The 17,401-nt window shown below is 37.5% G+C and overlaps 1 protein-coding gene across 1 annotated transcript in view; it reads left to right on the top strand.

Annotated features, from left to right (window-relative positions):
• Nucleotides 1-10,346: 10,346 nt before the first annotated feature.
• LOC127850838 (uncharacterized) overlaps nucleotides 10,347-17,401 on the top strand; it is a 29,496-nt gene continuing 22,441 nt past the window's right edge. The window contains exon 1 of the mRNA XM_052384186.1: nucleotides 10,347-10,484. The gene's annotated coding sequence lies outside the window, so the exon portion shown is untranslated. The remainder of the gene's footprint in view (nucleotides 10,485-17,401) is intronic.

Here is a 17,401-nt window from a genome sequence, read left to right as displayed (position 1 = left end):
CAATTTATTTCACCTTGTGCTCGAGATTCAATTGGCTCGTTCCCTTCTCCAGTCCCACATTCCCTGTCGTCCCCTTCGCCATCATCGCTCGTTTTCCCAAAACTTATGTCGGGATCTTTGTAGGAGCCCCAGCCGTCGTCTGTCTTATTGTCGGGGCTTTTCTTCTGTGAGCCACGTTGATTTTTAACGTGTTTATAATAATTAGCACGTTTTTTTGAAGACGACGCCGCATGTCTCGCAAGTCACTTTGTCTCGCTCTTCTTTTGCTTTCTCACACTTCTTTAAATGTTTTTCAAATCTGACCTCGAAAGCAACACCGGTCTGGCAGATCGGACAGATTGGCAGCTCTCTAGGTGTTACGTTTGTATTTGCCATTTGTGACCTGAAGGTAGAAAGCACATAGTTTTTTACCATACTGGTGGCCTTCTCTTTCTGCCCATATAAGGAACATCAAGTAGTTCACCATGATCTAAAGTATCATCAGTATCTGGCAACTTATCGTTTGGACTGACATCCCCATCATCACTAAGTGTACTACTGAGACCATCATGTTCTAACTCTAGACCCATGGAGCACTCACTTTCTCCTGCTAGTAGTTGATTCCTACACTTTTGTAACATGTCACAGTGAATGACTTGTTCCGAACGATTTCTACCACAATCTACCTTATACAGAACATCGGACAACTAAGCTAGTATAGAATAGGGGCCGCGCCAAAATGACGTTAGCTGCGAGGATGTCCCAATCTTTCTGACTGGGAAGTACACTAAAAATTTATCACCAATTTCAAAGTGTTCGTATGCTGTCCGTTTATCGTGTATCGCTTTTTGACGTCGTATCGCGTTGGTAGTGTTTTTAGGTACTAAGTCGTACGCATTCTCTATACGCTCCAGTAGCTCCCAGACATATTCGTGCGTAGGTATATGTCTTTCGCCTGATGGTAATTGTTAAATTAGATCCAACGGAGTAGATACCTCTCGTCCGAGCATTATCATATTTGGGCTCAAGCCTATACTTTCATGTTCTGAACTTCTGTATGCCATTAATACATACGGTATTTGTTCATCCCAATATCTGTGGTTTTCATCAACACATGCGCTGAGCATTGTAACCAAGGTTCTGTTAAATCTCTCTACCATCCCGTCAGATTGTGGATGATACGGTGTGGCCCTAGTTTTATTGATACAAAGGAGGTCACACATCTCCTGAAAAAATCGACTTTCGAACTGACTTCCTTGGTCGGAATGTATTTGCTTTGGAACTCCAAATATTGCTATTACAATTTCCAATAGCAATGTGGCAACCGTCCGAGCCTCAATATTCCTCATAGGAAAGCATTCTGTCCACTTCGTAAAGTAGTCCGCGATAACGAGTATGTTACGGTTCCCTTGTTCAGTCTCTGGAAGTTCTCTTTAAATGTCGATTGCGATCCTCTCCATCGGATATCAACTACGGAGAACTTGCATAGGTGCCTGTTTTGTCGGTATCGGTCCTTTCCTTTTTAAGCAGGTTTCACACCCACTTATGTATGTTCTAACGTCACGTTTCAGACCAGGCTAGTAATATTTATGTTTTATTTGTCCCACTGTTTTTCTAAATCCTAAATGTCCGGATGATTTAATATCGTGGGCATGTGTAAGTATTTTTCGACGTTCTTTAGATGGGACAACTACTTGACAAATTGTCTGTTTCAACGCAGCGTCATCCGACTTTCGTGCCAATATCCCATCAATGACCATCTGATTTTACATAATAGCTCTCAGAAGCTATGTCCTTGAATGATGGTTTCTGTCCAGATATAACCCAACTCATTACAGTTCAAAGGTCATGGTCAGTTTCGTGTAGTGTTTTTAAATCATCGCTTTCCACAAACGATGAAATATTGAAAATCGTTTGTGTTACCTGTGTATCTTTATTTTCTATATCGTCTATCTGTCCACATTGCCTGCATGGGATACGACTTAAGACATCCGCATTACCGTGTAATTGACCCTTTCTGTGTTCAATTGTCATCGGGTATGATGATAAAACCTCTATCCATCTGGCAACCTGTCCTTTGGGTTTTTAAAATTCATGAGCCAGCGTAATGATCCATGATATGTTCTTATTACAAAAATTGTCTTCCATATAAATAATGTCTGAAATATTTGACAAAGTAGAAAAGTGCAAGCAGCTCCTTTCGGGTCACACAATATTTCTTCCCTGGAGGCGACAGTGTTCTGCTCGCAAAGGCGACTACCTTCTCCTGGTTGTCTATCTTCTGTGACAATACGGCTCCTATAGCAACGTCACTAGCATCTGTGTCTAGTATGAATGGACGTGAGAAGTGTGGGTGAGCTAACATTGGCGCCGTAACCAGCTTTTGCTTAAGCGTAAAGAAGGCGTCCGCGCATTTTTGATGCCACTCGAACTTCTTGCATTTCTCGGTCAGCTTACAGAACGGTTTTGCTATAGTTGAATAGTTCGGTGTGAAGCGACGATAGTAGCTGCAAAGACCAAGGAATGATCGCACATCAGTAATGGATTCTGGCGTAGGCCATTCCTTTACACATTCTATCTTTCTGGGGTCTGTATGCACTCCTTCCTTGCTGATAACATGCCCCAGAAACTCAGCTTCGGTCCTGAAGAGCTGGCATTTCTTGGGTTTTAATTTGAGATCGGCCGTCCGGAACCGCGAGAAAATAGTGCCCAAGTTCAAAATCATGTCCTTGAAATCCTTTCCTACCACAATAATGTTGTCTAGATAGATGAAGCATATACTCCAATGCAATCCTGTTAACACTACTTCCATTAAACGCTCAAATGTAGCAGGTGCATTGCACAAACCAAATGAAAGGGTGTTGAATTCGAACAGTCCTGTACGCTTGCTGTTTTCGGCTTATCGTCCTCGTCAATTTCAACCTGCCAATACCCAGAGCTTAAATCAAGGCAGGAACATAATGCCGAGAGTTAGTCTAAAGACTCGTCTATCCGTTGGAGAGGATATGCGTCTTTTAAAGTGAGATCGTTAAGCTTACGGTAATCGACAAAGAAACGCCCGGAACCGTCATTTTTCTTCACAAGCACAATCCCACTAGACCAGGGACTTGTTGATGGGTGTATGATGTCATGTTCCAACATTTCATTTACTTGTTTCCCCACTTCATCATGCATATGAACAGGAACTCGGCGCGTGGGCTGCTTAACGGGATGTGCATCTCCTGTTTTTATCCGGTGTTTGATCATGCCTGTTTTACCAATGTCATAATCGGTTTTTGAAAAAACGTCCGAGTACTTCAATAATAAAGCTTCTACTTATCGGGCTTCTTGTGGAGTCATTCCCTCTATGGTCCTATTATATAGATCTTTTAAATGATCAGGTAGACTCTTCCGAACTGTTGATACATTTAACCGTTGTTCAACTTTTTCTACTGGGCTCAACAATGCTACATTGATACCTTTATACAGCGTCTGAACTTGGGATGACAATTCGCCATTCGCACGGGTACGCATTCATCCACAGTTACTAATGATCTACCTACTATCCTTTGACCCAATTTCGCGAAACTTTCGCTTGGTTCAACGAGCCCCTGTTGATATATTTTTATTCCAGGTTGACTTATACTCCCTTTAACTATGACCTCCGACATGGGCGGGACATCTATCTCCTCCGCTAGCACAATCCTGTAACATCCAGTACTTCCAGTATAATTAAGCGGTATGGTCTGACCTTGCACAGTCATTTTGTTGGATTTTATATCGATCGATAGGTCGTGATTTTTAATGAAGTCCATTCCAATAATTACATCTACATCGAGCTCGGCCATTACCACTGGCATCTGTGATTTATTTGTGTTCATGTTGTTTTGTATTGTGCTGTATTGTGCTGTTTTGTACTGTTTGGGCAATCGGTCACTTGCCTTAAATAAAGGACCTACTAATTGTTTATAATAATAATTCAATACTACTCCAGCAGCTGGAGTTTCACTTCTTTATATTGATATCGTCAAACACAAGCGTGATGTCCGTACGTACTGTGACTTTAAGATCTTCTCCCGATGCAGACACTAGTGGTGTCTCAAATGCATCGATGGTGTGGTTTGATTTTATTTCATTTCACAACCTGGAGGAGATAAGTGTCAATGATTCCCCAGTATCAATTAAACACTCGACATATATCTGATCGATTTCTGCAGATGTGTACAGTCCAGTGGCTTGTCTTCCTGACTGATTTATGACATGATTATTCGATTCTGACTTTTTACCAGCATTGTATGTTCCCTGACCCCTTATTTCAGGGCATTGTCGTCTCAGATGTTCTTCTGATCCACACGCATAACACTTTCGCTTATAATACCTGCGTTCAGATGCACGTCGCTGGTCAGTTGCCGTTTGTGCATATGTCTTACCTGGTGTTCCCTTTTTTCATTGCATTGTCTTGTTGCATTAGTTGGCCTATTACACGAACGTAGTTCTTGTACGGCATCGGTGAGCTTGCATATCATTTCTCTTAAACCTTACAATTCATCGTCTTTTACAGAAGTAGATCTTACTTGTTCTTGATAATGTTTCTCTGAACTATAGAATGCTTCTAGCTCAACCGCATGGCGGACGGCATCATTCAGGTCTAGAGGCCTTGCCTGTTTTACTTTCAGTCTCATGTCACTATTAGCCAGTGCATCAACGAACTGTTCTTTAGCTAGGGTTTCCCTCACTTCAGTTGGTGCACTGGGATAGGCAAGATTGGTAAGGCGTCTTATATCTTGACCAAGTTTTGCCATAGATTTAGATGGCTACTGTCTGTCTCGGAGCTGAACTCTGTAAAGTTCCGTTGGATTTGGAGGTGAAAACCTGTCTTCTAGAGCTCTCACTTGTTCTCACTAGTTCTTTGTAGTTGGTGGTACCTGTATTCAAATCACACCCTGTGCTTGCCCCCTTAAGGAGACGGATAGATACAATCATTTTTCTTCATCTGTCCATCTGTTTAACTTAGCACATGCTTCAAAATGTGCTCTATAATTATTCAAAGCGGCCGAACCATCATATGTTGCTGGTTTCATGACTGTATTTTTCCTGTGATTATCAGTATCTGCCTTGAAGAAATCATGACCGATGCCGCTGCCATGCCTACCAGTGTTATGACGCTCAGTTGCGAACCTATCAGGCCTCGTGTTCTCTTCAAATGGTGCATGGCGCTGACGCCTAGTGCTGTCTTGTGTTCGGTCGTCTCTATAACTTGGTGTTGATGCAGTAAAGCTATCACCTGTCCGATCGACGCACCGATACCCATCAGCCAGTTCCTGCTCCAATTTTAATGTTCGATTCTCAAATTCGAGTAGCTCATTTTTTTCCCTCAATCTCCTACATTCTTCACTACTTGGCTGTCCACCTTCAGCCATGATTAGTCTGTACTTTTAAACTAATCCTTGGGTAAGATAATTTGCAATGAAATTAATGTATGCTCCACGTTGGGCGCCAAATACTGTAATGTATACAGGGGTGTAATTACACTGTTTAGATTTACGAATAATTTTCCTTCAGCCTACCTGGCTTATGATTAGATATTCTTAACAAATGATTGGGGCATATAAACATGAATTAATTACCTTCAATCAAAACTAACAACAGTAACTGAGACACCTAAAAAACGCCTGCCTGGGCGATTATTAATTACAGTCACCGTTCTTTCACTACGACGGCTAGAATACTTATCCCCTAAAACAGTCCACACATATATCATGCACACTGGACAATACAAATCTATCTAAGTGTTTCAAAACTGGAGTCACCATGCACTTCAAACCTAAAGTATGGAACCTATTCCTACAACGGCACCGTCACGCAGAAACTACTAGATTTATACCAGGAAAACCCGCCATGCACTCCAAACTTCGAGCATGGAACCTATTCCTGCAATAGCACTGTCACAAAGGAGCTACTAGATCTACACTAGGAAAACCCGGGCACCGGTCTGCTTACGCTCCGTTCTTCTAACAGAGTTTAGATATATGAAATGTTTTGACTCAGTTCATCCCTAACACTGCTAGGAGACTACTGTGAAGCCAAAATTACCTAATATACTCTATTTTGTATTAACAATTAGTTGCCCTTTTCCTCTCGATACGCTTCTAACGGTGACAGGATCCAAAACTAAACTCGACTGTTTAAGACACCATTTATATACGCTAGAAAGTCACGTGACGCTACAACAACATTGACTAATTCGGGTTAAACTATTATTTATAGAAACAGTAGCCTAACGGGTGTGTCAGCCCTTTCCTTACATGAAGAATTTTATCAATACAGATGATTATATTATTCTTTAAGGGTAACTTATTTATTTTCGACACTAATATCAATATCAGACCAAAATGACGTTAAATATAGACATGAAATAACGTGTTGAAAAAATAGATGGTTGAATATGTTTCTGGTTTTCCGGAAGTTCTAAATGTTAACAACACAAAGGTTACATGCAACTTATTTTATTGCAATAACGACACATCGTTACATTTTCTCGCCTCGTATATACATGATCTGGTGCACTCTCTTACACTGCGGTTCATTACATTCACATGTATGTTGAGGCACGAACGACAAATCTGCTAGGAGAATGGATTTGGTGACCCGAGCTTATTGTTATAGCTCAGTGATGAAACCAGTTATGTGATGTAGTTTTGGAACTGTTGGTGAAAATAACTCATCACAGTCATTTGTTTTATATAAAATCAAAGGTGTTGCTTTTCAAACAAATGTACATCGTAGGCGCCATATTTTAATTTGCAATAAACGCAACCTTAGGTATCGAAGGCCGTTTTGTTTGGAGCTTAATAAGATCTTCTTCAGATTTCTGGAATCATTTGAAATAATTCGAAAATTTTATTTGATCAACCAAATAACAATTTTGTGAAGTGTATACAAATTCGAATTAAATTAGTCGAATTGTCAGTAAAAGAACACTTTCGTGAACAAACGCGGAACTCCAAAAGCAAAAGTCTATCTGAGGTAATTCATTGTACTGAAACTTGAATTTGATACAAAAAATGTACAAGATAAGTCCTCAATATAACGTATCTATCTGTACATGCCTTGCAAATAACAAGAAAATTTATGCTAATTAAGCATCATAAACATGTATACATATCAGAGCATTATATCAATATAATAATATTTCCAGTGTCATCAAATCATTCAATAAAAAATCTTAGTCTATTGTTTACAAATACATAGCCGAATATTATAATAGTTATTTCGGCTTCACTTTTGTATCGGAAACTTGTTTGACTCCACACAAGCAATTTCCAACTTTTATAAGTATAGCCAGTAACAGAGATCTCCCAAATATCTAGTCAACATTATTCCTTATGTATACAAGTTAATTGTGCGACTATGATATTGAATGTAGCAAAATAATCGCAAACTGAATAAAAAATAAGCAGTTTGTTTTACAAAAAAAGTTTAAGGTCAGCACGCAAAATAGAGTCGTTCGTGTTAGTGGACACAATTGTCTACGCCTTATGATTAGTGGACTTTTCACCGCTCGGGTTAAATCCATTCATACGCATCGGAACTTTAAATCGTTGTTTATTGGCCGATTATTTTAGGTGTATGATAGTAGTTACTGATAAACCCAGGCGATGAATTATATATGATAAACGCCATCAAATTACACATTGCATGCTATAATATTCAGCAAGTCAAATGTACAAAAATTACGTTTCGGACAGCTTGGCCAAGGAAAGGTAATTCGAAATTATGTAAATCTTTCTTTCTCGGTCGAGTAACAATAAATAACATTAAATTGCAACAACTAATTTGTTTGCAATGCCAATTTCTGATTGAATGATTAAAAATCGCTAGTGTGAATTCAGGAACGCTGTTCTATGCATATGATACTACACGATAGCATGCGTACTCAGGTGAAAACGTCCTTAGGTCAATAGTTATAGCTGCAAAAGACAGCACTTAATTTTATTCATTAACTTATATCAGCCATTAATCCATGTTGGTGATTTTAATTCCCATTTTTAGTTTAGTAAGTTCTTGTTTATGTTACATATTGCTATTGATGCATTATTCGCTTGTGATATGAACGTCAGCTTTCGTCCGCGGTATATACATCAAACGCGGGAATAATTTGTAACGTTACAAAGACTTGAAGACTAAAAGTATATGGTAATTATTCTTCATTTGCATACATGTATTTATTTCAGTGTTAGACGTATTTATAAACCCATTACAATATTAAATCGGTAGGAATTAATTGGTCTGCTGTTAAGGTCTGTTTCACGTTATTTAATGTACACGTATAGTCTTAATTATAAAAGATCGTAGATGTATGTGTGCATTCTGAATATACGGCGAATCAGTTATTTACAAAATACTTCAATCGCAGGTTAGATTCTCTTCTATACCTAACATTCTTACTTGTTTTACGTATGATGTATTATTCGAACACACTATTTTAGAAAAGTATTTTACTTATAGCAGAGCAGCAGGGTTGCATTATGCACTAATCACAGTTTATTCTTGTACGGAAAAATGTTGACTGTAAATTTTATTGAAGGAGCCTGCTAAGTATATGTATTCATTACTACATCTCCACCTATGTTCAATTTATGGTTGGAAACTGTATTTGTAATTTTAGAAATAGTAATCGCCCCGTCACAAACACAATCTCCGGGCCTCGATGTAAGATGAATACATATGACGTTATAGCATTTTGTCCCAATTATGCAATGTACTAATACCGTACCAATTGGGAAAAATTAGCGCAAAAACCCCAAAACTCGGGAAAATTCTCTTCGTGAAATTTCTAGATAGAGAATTATAGGTGTTTTAATTGCTTAGTATAAAGAGCCCCAAACTAATCACGTATCATTTAAATGTGCATTCAAGAGTGACCTACACCTGCATCTTGGGATCTGTTTCTTTCACATGAAACATGGTCTCGCCATACTTTTATGCCAAGTAATTTGACCACCCCAGCATGCTGGACAAACTTACGATCTGGACAAGATATAAGGCTCATATTTGATCAAATTGTGACAATAAATGTTTATGATCGTGCGCCCAGGACTAAGTATCACTATGCTTTACATTTATGCCAAGTTGTTTGAAATTTCATCTGTTCCGAAAAATATAATACTCCAGACAACAATCCGAAAATACATACAAACACAAACATCCTTGATAATTTTTGCAGACAAAACACAGGTAAGCGCTTTATAGACATCGTACCGTTAATCGATTGCGTCACCTCGTTTTGGCGATGTACTTCTGAGCGCGTTAAGAATACTTCCTATGTGGCGCTTAGGATCGGATTTCAAGGTGTCAGTGCAGAAATCTTTAGATTGAGTAGTGTTTTTGTTTGTTTACATATTGCCTTGTTCTAAAACTCGGGTAAAGTAGTGATATTTAGTTAAGATTATTCCATCCACAAATGTATAGATACGTACACAATCAAAACACATTTGAAAAGTGTGAGCCTTTGTAAGTTTTGACATATCGGCATTTTAAACGGTTCAATAAAATTGCCTGTGTGAAATTCAAATGTCTACATATATGCAAAACAGAACATCTGTTACTCGTTTATTAATGCTACTCAAAAACATCCAGCGCCAGAGTTTAACGGCCGTGCTTTGCACAAGGATAAGAACGCTTAGGGGGCAGTCTACAGTTTTTCTTGAAAATCCACAGGCAGACAACCACTGATCTGCAAAACACCCTCAAAACAAGGCCTTCAGTGACAACCTGAAAATAGATTCAGACAATTTTCAGTGCAGCTCACCAACAGCTTGAAAATAAAGCAAAAAACTATGCAGAAAATGCTCTTTAAATTGATATCTGGGGTAAAGACCTTTTCGGGGGTCTCGGAACTTGCTCGTAAAGCCCCCATTTTTAGATAAACCCGGCAATCACATGTATCTTTCCGGGTTACAATACGCACACAGTCGACAACATGCTTTGCACTATCACAGCGAATGCTTTCAAACTGAGCCAAACAAAATGGGTCATTACCATTGAACTTTTTTGCACTGCTAACTTATTTAAACCCACCGTTGAAATCTGTCAAAATTCCGACTGCTTCAAGCAGGAAGTACATGTGTTTACTTCTCACTGAGAATGTGCAGAATATTGACTAAAAAATTCAGGTCACCTAGTTTCGAATTACTGAAAACAAGTGAAATTACTAGAATATTGACCATTTATACTTACATTTCAGCTTCTGGAGTCAAAAAACTATTTTTTTGGGCCATACACCTTAAATTCAGGAAATTGACGGGGCCAATGCGCAAATAGGGCTAAAAAAAACTGTAGACTGCCTCCTTAACTATTTATATGCTTCATTTATAACAGTGAACGGCGTTTAAGATAAGCGCAGATAGAGCTGAATCGTGATGCATCAAAACGTTACGGAATAATACAACATATACACGTGATAACGCACCCGAGAAAGATGGGTTGTTTATGAAAAGCTAATATTTTCATCGCTATATAGCAAAGTAAGTATATGTTTGTTATTATGCATTTAATTTTTGTCTAATGTGAATGGTGTTCTGGAATTATCGTCGCGTACTCCATAATTTTTACACTCCACCTTTTGTTCGCACTATACTACTTCTCTATTAAACTTTATAGTTAATTGGATTGTAAACGCTATGATCGCGACGTGCATTTGTACCAGTTTTATAGTTTGACGATTTCGATGCAGATGATTCAGATTTTGTAAACAATGTGTATACTGCTTACATCTTTTGTGTTGTGTATTCTAGAGAATTCTTTAAATACAACCTTTATTTACTGTACTTAAAATGCCAGTAACATACCAATTCGCATTCGCTTACCATAAATATTATCGATTGTCTTACCAATACTATCATGGATTTTCCTTAGTAATAGTTATATGAAATTCCCTTACCAATACCATCATAGAATGAAATAAACAATAATATTAACGAATACAATTATCAATACTTTCATCAAATTTCTATACTACAATATCGCGTAGTCGGGTCAATATATGAAAAAATACCACTCAACCCCCAAATACTTGCTACAAAAGGTATTTAAACGGATCCTGGTAGAGTAGAATGTCCTTTATAACATATCAAAAGTTTACCAAAATCGGACCACTGGAAAGTAGTTTTGTCAAGATGGCGTCCAAGATGGCCGCCAAAACCTATTAATGATGATACATTAGTGAGTATCCACTCAAATGTCATTATTTTGGTGTCTATACTTAGGTTTTGGGGGGCAAATAACAAATTAAGATAAAAAATATGTGAGTATATTACGTAACAGAGAAATCCAAAATGGCGTCCAAATGACCGCTAAAAAAATGACCGCAAGTGCTAAACTATTGACTCAACGTGTTATTTTTTTCTCAATTTTAAAATAAATAGATTTTCGTGTTTTGTTTTAAACATTTATCCCTAGTATTATCTTGTATTCCCTTATTGAAGCTCAAGCGTCTTAAACAACAAAATATAAAAACAGACCACCATTATACAAACATATCGGCCCTGCGTGTGCTAAACACTGCCTAATACTTGTTTGTTTTTAGGGTTGCGTCAAGAATGCCATTATATCATATTATTAGGCCCTTTCTGTATTAATTGCATCATTTCAAATCATAGCATTATGGAAGTTATTATTGTCTCTTTTTGTAATAAAAGATTAAATAATGAGTACAAACACATCCAGACAAGATTTGTGTCCAATATGCAAGGAGGAGAATGATTTTTCTAAGTATAACTATGTTGCTATTCAGTGCAAGGGAGTGATGGGATAAATGAAGCTAGTGTGAAGCAGAAGTATGATCATTTAACTGAGGCTGGCATTTTAGTACATACAAATGTCGTCAGCAATACACAAATGATAAAAACATTAAAAGTTATACTGCAAAGCAAAGTTGTAGTTCTGTACAAAAGGGAACCATAAGGCAATCAAGTGGATGTTTTGAAAGTCATTAAGACTGCATACTCTGTGGCGATAAGGTTAAATTAGACACAGGACATTGTGGCTGGGTAAGTACTAACCAATTTGTTTGTGAGTCCTGTGATTCCAGTTCAGATGTCATATTACTATTTTATGGTAAAGGCACAAGGCGCAAGGTTGCGGCAGTTGGTCATTCTATGATTGAAGCAGTTCGTTCACAAGCTGTCATAGCACACTACAAGTGGGACTTGCTGCTCAATTCAATCATCTACATCGTTGGAAGGTAATTGTCGAATGCAGCGGATTGTGTTGATCCTGATATCCTGGGCAGTGATATAGTTTTATTGGGGATGTCTGTTCTCCTTGCTGCCTATAGTGTTGATCAATCATCATTGACGGCAAATGTACTCTTCGTGGGATGATTACCAATACATCTATAACCCCCGCATCACGGACGAATTTTCTGATTCAGCAAAAACAGGCAACAGAGCTGAACACTAGAAATAAGACAACATTCCCATCTTGGAGTACCGTTTGGCAAGGCAGACTGATACTGATGTAGTATTCGAGGATCTGATGTGATTTCTGGATTATGACAAGAGGGTCGATATTTTGTGAGAAGTCTCCTTTAGGCAGGCAACACCAAATTGGCAGGAAAAGATTCATATTTTGCATTAGGAAAGTCAGCACCCTGAGCAGTCGTCAATAATTCGTGCCTATAATCATTTGTACTCTGGGGATAAGTCGTGCATTATGTCAACATTAGACTCTGTTTGTAACCTTTCCATGAAGCACAACCTTCCCACCATTTTAGCGTTTGACAACCACTTGTATGAGAAGGCTGCCAAAATCATAATTGATGTGCCACAAAGTAGTTGCCTGAAACGTATTGTCCTGATGTTGGGATGTTTTCATACACCCATGAACTTGCTCGGTGCACAAGGATTCCTTATTAAAGGAACCGGTCTAAAACATAATTAAGACTCTCTAAAGAGAAGAAGAAACATGAACTTGCCCAAACCACAAAGACAAGCCAATTATTGCTGAATTATCACCTTATGGTAAACAAGGATAGGATTTTGATCAAATCGGGTCTTACTGGTTGTTGGATGATGCATTTGCAGGCATTATCCAATTGTCTTTCCGTCTTTGCTGCAGCTGGGTAATTAAATTAGCCAATGAGCAGCCTATATGAAACGCATCAAGAAGTTTATCGAAAGTTCGTTAAAGGTGTTCACGTTGTTAGTAGGAGCAATCAGTGCTGGGCTCGGCTAAGCAGTGATCTTGCCATTGAGCAAACATTTATGGGGTCTCTTAAGAATACAGGTTGTCTCAGTCGCGGCAGTGGGTACAACGAGGTAATGCAAAACCGGTGAACCCTTTCGGCGCCTGTAACATCCGAGTGAAACAGTGCGATGCAGGATTTCACAGAACTGGCCTATACTACAAGTCAACATCACAAAGACTCAACTTAGGTGCGCATCAAAAGAGATGATTCTGATCGCGAGAAAATGCAGACAAATATTACAACCTGCTCACCTTACATTGCTAATCCTCTTTGAAAAAACATTGTCAATTGGATAGTGGCTGGATCAGATGTGAATTTTCATGCATTTCAGGAGGTTGGGAACAAGATTATAAGAGATATCATAGGAAAGTCGACCTTTGTTTTAGAACTCTAAGAGAAAAGACAGATACCGAAATCTTGGGAATAGCTTCGCTGTTAAGATGGCTAAAGACCGCGCAATTGATCCTGTCCTTCTATTTCAGCGTTTTCTGGTAGTGTCAAAATCTGGAGATCTTTTCCTTGAAGACATATTGTCGAATGAACTGAGTCCCCATCCACTTGCCCTCTTTGAAGCCAAGAACATACTTCGTAAAGCAGACAAGCCTCAGATTATTCAGTCAATGAGAGATCAAGCTGTAAATGTATCCAGTGAGGCTGTGATTAACTTTATTCCCGAACCAGATTGTTACGTGCTTGACGGTGGCTCTTTGCTTCATCGTTTACCATGGAAAAGGGGCAACACAAACAACGCACTAGCCGAGTCTTATCATATAGATAGAGTTATACATTTTTACAAGTTTCAGTTTCAAATTGATATTTTATAAAGTAAGCAGCTACACACGAAAATTCTCGTATCAAAAAGTATTCATTTATGTGCATGATTATTTTTGACATTTTAAGATATCTATGCAAAACAATATACCATTGTATTGCTCATTTAACGCAGTGTTTTAGAAATACCTTAATCAATCGGTTTCAATAGAATATCTGCGTATACCTTCTGACTCACATATAGTCAGTTCGGTAATAATAAATTGTTAGCCAGAAACATTAAAATGCGGGGATTAATACAAATGTTTATTTAGATGTGTATCTCATTCTAATTTAAAATCTTAAAATTGGTACACTTTTATGTTAAACGGTTTTAAAAGTTTTCAATATGAAAAGTGTTATGCAATTATTTTGGTCGCTGCGTACATTGTGTAACATTATACTGACAGGCATTTTTATAATATATGAGGTGTATTTTCAATATATGAGATTGTATTAATAACAGCTACTGTGGTTGATTTTGTGTTGCATGTAAACGTGTGTTACAAAGGTGAAGATCCCACTAAGGTGTCAAAATGTTAAAGGGACTTGTGAACAGTTTAGGGCATGTTTTGAAGTTTCTCAATAAATACCTTAAATTCCTAGATTTTTACAACGAATATTTAGAGCTCCGTTTTGCATTTGAAATGCATTATAATTTTATCATTTAATTAATTATCAATTTCAAAAGGATGTTATTCATAAAGGAAGCTGTATTTCACTATGGGTGTACGTCATTTATGGTATTTCACTCCTTATTGTGAAGTGATCGTTTTTAGCTCGACTATTATATATGAAATATATAAAGTGGAGCTATCCTACTCACCCCGGCGTCGGCGTTAGCGGCTATCCTACTCACCCCGGCGTCGGCGTTAGCGTTAGCGTCTGCGTGCAAATGTTAATGTTTTCGTACTACCCCAAATATTTTCTTTGTCCCTTCACATATTGCTTTCATATTTTGCATACTTGTTTACCAACATGACCCCAACCTACAAACAAGAGCAGACAACACTATCAAGAATTTTGTCATATTTATTTGCCCCTTTTATACTTAGAATATGCATATTTTTGATAAATCTATGTTAAAGTTTGCGTACTACCCCAAATATTTCCTATATCCTTTGACATATTGCTTTTATATGTTGCATACTTGTTAACCAACATGACCCCAACCTATAAACAAGAGCAGACCACTGTATCAAGCATTTTGACATAATTATGGCCCCTTTTACACTAAGATAATTGAACATGTTGCTTAAATTGCCATAACTTCTTTATTTATGATCACATTTTATTATTACTTTGACAAAACAAAACTTAACTGAATACCACAATGGATTCCACCCAAACAATACCCCACGCCCCTACCCAGAATCCCTTCCCCCCCAACCTCCCCCCCCCATTTTTTTAAACATCATCTAATAAATTACCACACCCCACATTATACCCCCTCTCACCCCCTACCCCCCCCCCATTTTTTTTTAAACATCATCTAATAAATTACCACACCCCACATTATACTCCCCCCTCTCACCCCCATCCCCCCTCATTTTTTTTAAACATCATCTAATAAATTACCACACCCCACATTATACCCCCCTCTCACCCCCTACCCCCTATCCCCCCCCCAAAAAAAAAAATAAATTCTTTTTTCCTTTTTTTTATTTTTGAAAGATCGTCTAATAAATTATTGAATATGAACAATTTCCCCATGATGGCTTACGTTATACTGTCAAACACTCGAATAGTCGAGCGCGCTGTGCTCTGACAGCTCTTGTTCTTTAACCTGTTACAAAATGTTGGAGGACGGTCATTTAGAAAATCTGTTTACAATATAAAGAAGCTTTAAGTATGGGCATAAAGCAGCTTTTCCGACATGTAGCATTATCATATTTTGCAGGTTTGTGAAAATAATATAAGTTGAAGACTTATGGGTCACGTTTTATTGCGAAATTTGATAATAGTCATTTAAATTTGACATACAAGTTAAGTATCCAGTTTAGGTGATTTGCATTTTTATGACATGTTCGTGTCAGCTTGTTGATACAGCCAACAGTTTTATCATATATCATTTTTCTTTTTATACGCGTGCTTGCGTTCATCTATTGACAGCCAGATTTAGTATCAAGGTGCATGATCAAACTTGTTGCTTGTGGTGGTTGGCCCAAAATGGTAGAACATACTTTTCAGAGTAACACTTAAATAAAAGTAGTTGCTGATACTGAACATTTTAAGTCTTTTAAAGCTATTTCACAATGACTACAGTTGTAGTGATGCTTTGATTGTCCAATTTCTCAATGCGGCTGTTATATCCAAAATTTGAAATCATTCTTTCCAAGGTGTCATCAAAGGATTCTATCAATTTCATTTGTTTTATCAGTTCTATATTAAAGACACATTTAATTTTCGCTTGTTGTGTCACCATCAGTTTCATAATATCGTATTTGTTTCCTTAAATGGGTTTACAATTGTTAAACAGAGGCATATGGGCTGTATTTCATTGACGTATAATGGCTGTGTTCAAATATTTATAAATAAAGCTACAATTTACAATTAATCTCCTTATCACAGTACCTAGTAACAATAGAAACAATCTCTTGTTATGATAGTTTTAAATTATTTTCTCATACGATCGGCTCGTGTCTGTTATAATATATTAATATTATACGTCACTACTTTATAATGTGAGGAATATTTAATCCTCATCAAGTATTTGACGATATAATAACATATCTTTGTTACAAAGCATGTCCATATATAGATAGAATATAAGAGATTATTATATAAAGATGTGCCGAGCATGATCAACTTGATCTTATTATAGAATGCTCGTCGTATATTCTATGTATACCATTATGGTATTTTTATCAATCTGTCTTAAATATACAACATTATAAACACAAATAATAAGTACACACTGCTAGCTCTCGGAAACCCTGTTCAGCACTGGCATTTTTATATGAAGCAATTATTATTAAAATTCATTTCACTCAAAACTATCAATCAAATAACGGTGTGCAAAAAGCAATTATCTAAAACTAAAGTGTATACATATGGGTGTAGATACAAGTGCAACAAGTGTAGATATTATGTTTCCTGCCCACGCATACTCCAGAAGTGGAGATCACACTTAGAAATCAAATTGGTTTCCTTCTTTATAAAGTACAGGAAAACGGCACTTTCCCAATGAGGAAAAAACTCCAGATTTCCCAATGGCTTTAAAAAAAGTTCTCAATTGAAGGTTTCGAAACGAATATGCATGTATATATATTTTTAAATAAAGTGCAACATTTTGATAGTTGCCCTATGCAGCTTTATGGCTTGAACCTAAGTAAATATTACATTGGCAACTTGACAACATTAAGTTATCAATTTTAAAGTATT

Source organism: Dreissena polymorpha, chromosome 11 (genome assembly GCF_020536995.1).
Source record: "Dreissena polymorpha isolate Duluth1 chromosome 11, UMN_Dpol_1.0, whole genome shotgun sequence".
NCBI lineage: Eukaryota > Metazoa > Mollusca > Bivalvia > Myida > Dreissenidae > Dreissena > Dreissena polymorpha.
This window is presented reverse-complemented; position numbering and strand designations above follow the sequence as displayed.